A 5,319-nucleotide genomic window follows, 5' to 3' on the forward strand; every position below is an offset into this window, starting at 1 on the left:
TTGTATTTTTGGTCCCTCAGTTTATCTCCAATTTTGGATTTGGTCATCCTGTAATTTAATTTACGAATTGGGTCTTCCTATTTTATAAAATTATGCAATGTTGGTCCCCTAAATCACAATTGGGCGTTGACCGTTAGCAAGTGATGTTGACTGTCACTTGTCACGTTCTTATTGGATGATGACTGCCACATGTCCTTTTATTGGATGTCAATTCCATGAAAGATAAAATGCATTGTTATTCTCATCGACCAATTAGAACATGACACGTGACAGTTATCATCGAATAATAAGAATGTGACACGCTACAGTCAACATCACTTGCTAACGGTCAACGTCCAGTTGCGACTTGTGGGATCAACATTGCACGATTTTACAAGATAGGAGAACTCAATTCGTGAATTAAATTACTGGGGGACCAAATCCGGAGATAAACTAGAGGACCAAAAATATAATTTTGCCTATTTTTTCTAAAACACATAATCAAATATGTTAGGAATCACACAACCACTATATACTTAAAGAATTTGTGTTATCACTGGTACAAACATCTTTTAGATTCTATTAATTTGATAGAGAACTAAATACAAATACTTATTAGTAAAGGAAATCTATCTCTAGCTCAATTAATTTAGTATCATAAGTGAGTTATTTTTAATTTTTTTAATTTTTATGGATAAAAAAATATACATTTATTAATTAGGCTTTAGCCTAATAAACAAGTATACATAATAATTTTCACTATAAAAATCACATGATTGCATAAGATTTTTTTAAGAAAATATAAATTTTAAATTATCAACTCAACTGTTTTTTTATTTACAAATTAAAACTAAATATATCATCAACCAATATATAGAAGCTAGCTTAGAGTTAAGAAAATTCAAAAAATTGAACCGAATCTTAGGTGGGGTTTCCACATCAATCTATGATCTGACTAAACCGAGGTATCCTCAGTAAAACGATTTGTCAGCTAGGTTTAAATAAAATGATAGAGGATTTGGATATCGTGAGTAGAGAGCCAAAAACTTCTTGTCGGCTATGATGAACATTGGTGGGGAAGAGATATATAATTAGGTGGAACCCTAAACCGTATCATTAATAGATCTGTCTACCTTGGTCAAGAAACGCCAAGTGTTTCAATTGTGTTAGTAAAGCAACAAAGATCTTCGCACTCAATCAAGTGATCGATATTAATAGGAGTGAATATATATTTTTTTGTTGGGGTGAAAATAGTATTAGCCAGTAGCCACAAATAGATTTTAAGTAAAGGGCAACTTTAATTTAAGATTTAAGTGTGGATTTGGTCCTACATATAAAGGAGTAAGGAATGTTGTAATTTCCTAGTTTAGTCATCGTCACTATATATTAAACTTCCAGCCTCGAGACGTATGTCAACTATATATTTCTGCATTTTCCCCACAATAAAAAAAACTATATATTTGTGCATTGGTTTTTTTGTTCTTGATTTTTTTTGCGGTATTATTATTGGAACTTGAACCGATAATAAAAAAACTATACATGCTGTACATTTAAGGGCGCTATTTCTAGTTAAATATTATATTACTAAAAACAAAAACAAAGTATCTTTTATTTTCTATTAATACGTTTAAATAAAAGACTAATTCTTCCCTTCTCTCTCATGCGTACTTATAAATTATTAAAAGTATTGTTATATTATCTTTAAAAAAAATAGTTATAATTTTTTTTATTAATTTTTCTATAAATCTTCATTCTTTTTGGTAGATAAAATTTAAAGAGATAGGACGCTATTTCAGTTCAAGAAAAAAATGTCTTGAGAGTTAAAAAAATATATCTATACTTACATTTATCTTATTCTAAATAAATAAATAAAAACTGAACCTACAATGTCAAATACGAAATCATGTCTACAATATCTTAAAAATATAAAACACAACTAATACTTATATATAAAAATAAAGAAAAAGATTAGTAGTAGGATATTTTAACCCAAGATTAATATTTTTTTATTAATTCCCTTAAATAAATTAAATACTACACCTGGCCGGGTCCATACCAGTGTGTACATGTTCTTGTTTTTATTCACAAATCACAAGATTATTCCTTGAAGTATTAATTAAGCCGAATAGACCTTTAGTATGTATTTAATCAGCTGGATGTCATGATTGATGCCTCCACAACTGCTCATAAGAATGCACCACACAAATCAAAAGTTGTTGAATCATTGCCTTAAATACAAGTTTTCTTGAGAAGGTTTTCAGCAAAAGAATATTCTACACTAATGTTAGACTATTGTACACATGATTACACACACAATAAACCAAAAATTAAATAAAATCGAAAGTGTATATATATATATATATATATATATATATATATATATATATATTAACACTATTATAATAATAAAGTATAGACGTACGTGTGCGCACTTGCTAGGTGTTACTATTTAAGCGCAACTATGAAGAGACAAGATAAAGCGCGCAGTAGAAGAATGTTTGACGTTCACATAATAAATACTAGTGAAAGCTGCTTCAGTAATTTCACAAGGGCAAGCAAGCACACACATTGCGTACTCATCTACGTTTCATCATGTCACACCAAGTGAATGTGAAGTGAAACAAACTTCACAGTGACATAACTTTGGCACCAATAGCCCCCACCCTTTCTCTTTGTTATTCTATAAATCAGAAACCAACCCACAACTACTTTTTGGACCACACCACATACACAATACAAGCTCATCTGGTCCTGAATTTGGAGAAGAAGAAAGTTGTTTAATGGTGGATGAGTAGTGGTGCCTTATTGTGGGTGGAGAGTTCCAAAGGGATCGCATTGATCTAATTCTTGTAGATGCCTGCACTTGCAATCTTGAATCTTGCATGCAATTCCTGGATTTAGGTTTGCTTTAAGGGGTTCAGTTATTGGATCATGCGATCCCTTAGGAACTTTCCATCAATTTTAAATTTTCTTTGATCCATTTAAGGTAAAACTGAATCTTTTAATATATATGTGAAACTCTACTTTGAGTCTTTCATCTTCTTATTTTTTTATTGGTAAATGTTAGTTTGTTAGTTTTGTTAAAAAGTTTTTGGTACTCTATGTAATGATTGTATATATTATCATCTTGCATAAATTAATTGTGTAGATTTTAATTTTCTTGGTATGATTTTTAGACATGCATATAGCTAATTAATGACTCTCATTGAAGTATCAGTTTGTGTCTTAATTAGTCTGCCTGTTGATTTAGTTTTTTAGAATTATGCCTTTTTAAGATTATTACTTTTTTGCTTATAGTAAATTTTTGTTGAAAATAAACTTGTTTGAAAGCAATTATTAGCCCATATACTATACTTTGTTTATATATTATGCTCATGTCGAAATGTTATAGAATGAAATACAACAGCCAAGTTGATTAATCTTTTTTAGAGACATAAAAATATACTCTGTTCCAGTTGTAGTCATGAATGGTTGATATTCTTAAGTACTTCTTTCTTAATCCATAGATTGTTGTTGATGGCATCACAGCCAATTACCATAATTTCAATGTCCAGAAGTTTTCACTGCCAGATCTCGATATTTTCCGAGCTCAAGTAAAATAAGACAAATTAACATATTGGAATTGTCCATATTATATTTCACTTTCTTTCTTTAGTTCAGTCCATAACTAAGGAGTAAACTATATCATTTCACAAAAAATATCGTCTCTTCATTCCATTAGAGTCGGGAAGAAGTGGAAAAAGGAATATTCATCTACAATATTTACAAAAGGAGTGTCACCAAACATACTTTATCTGACACACTTTAAAAGTTTACTGAAATTTCTTAAAAAATATGAAATTATCAGTGAAGAAGTTCATTGAATTAAATGTGTAATACTTATATAATTTGATATTTTTAATGTTAGTCAATAATAAAATATGTATTTGAAATATTATGTTGAAAAATATTTTGTGAGCACCAAGAGTATTTCTATACCACTAGCAAACATAAGTAAATTAATAAATGTTTCTAAAACCAATATAGCAAGTAGTTCTGTACATACAAAAGAATTTAATATGAAAAGGATCAATATCATTATATGTTGCAGGCATATAGATATCCCATAAGAAAAATAAATAAAATCCCACGTCTTGAAGGATTGTTTTCATTCTATTTGTTCATTTGAAATCAATGAAAAAAAAATTAATAACAAAAGAAACGAAAAGGATAACATTTTGTTTGATAAACTGTAAAAATTTCGTGTTATTATTTTTTATAAAATTTTAGCAAACATAATTAAATTAAGAATATAATTGTAAGTCATTATAAAAAAATTACATCGTTGACCAATACAAAATTATCATTAGATTAATTTTTAAAATTATAATTATAAAAGTTAATAATTTTATCTTACTTAATTATTTATAATTAGATAATAATGTAAAAAAAATTATACTATCATTACATACACAAATTATTCTTAGATAATGGTGTCTTATTTAACAGCTAAATGGTAATATTTTCAAAATACAGAATATTGAAATAAGTTTTATCTCTTTTAATAAAGCCTTTCAGTACATACAATTAATAAGGAAATAAAGTGATGAGCATGGTTGGGACCCTACTATTTGGACTTTGTCGATATATTTTCTTTTTCTTTTCGCTTTAACTTCTGAGCTTTAACAATCACACGAAGGACTAACAAGCACCTACGCTTTAAATGTCTTGTATATATATTCATTTTATGTAGAAGAAGATGAAATTCGAAAATTGTGAAATTTAGCTAAAAATATTCATTACTATTGCCAAGTTAATATAAAAATTATTGACCATGCAGTATGAATGTACAGCATTATTTATTTAATTTTTCTAATACAATTTTATTTTATATTAATACAAAAACTCTCACAAAACAACTTTTTAACTACTAGTTAATTGCTCCTTTTATATATAAAAAAACTAGTTAATTACTACTGCTACATAGCAGAAATTCCTTAATTCTTTGAGAATTATATTCCTTAATTTCACGTGGTTTGCCTCAGTTGTTTGCCGCAGGTTTCAGTATATCCTTAGGAATCGTCGATTGTCAAATCGTTGTTAAATAACGGCGCTATATATAATTTTAGTATTTTGACGTTTTTAAATGAATTTCTTATTTATGATTATATGTTTACAATTTTTAATTTCACTTAAAAAAATTGAGTTTTTTTCGATTTACAGAGAAAAAAATAGAGTTTTTAGTTAACACACTGTTACTATATAGTGCGGAGACAATTACCCCACAAGCTTTTCATTAACTTGTCATAATATAATATATGTGAATACAAACTGTCCCTATAATTTAAAATAAAATAAATA

The sequence above is a fragment of the Glycine soja genome, chromosome 16, assembly GCF_004193775.1.
Source record: "Glycine soja cultivar W05 chromosome 16, ASM419377v2, whole genome shotgun sequence".
In the NCBI taxonomy this organism is placed as follows: domain Eukaryota; kingdom Viridiplantae; phylum Streptophyta; class Magnoliopsida; order Fabales; family Fabaceae; genus Glycine; species Glycine soja.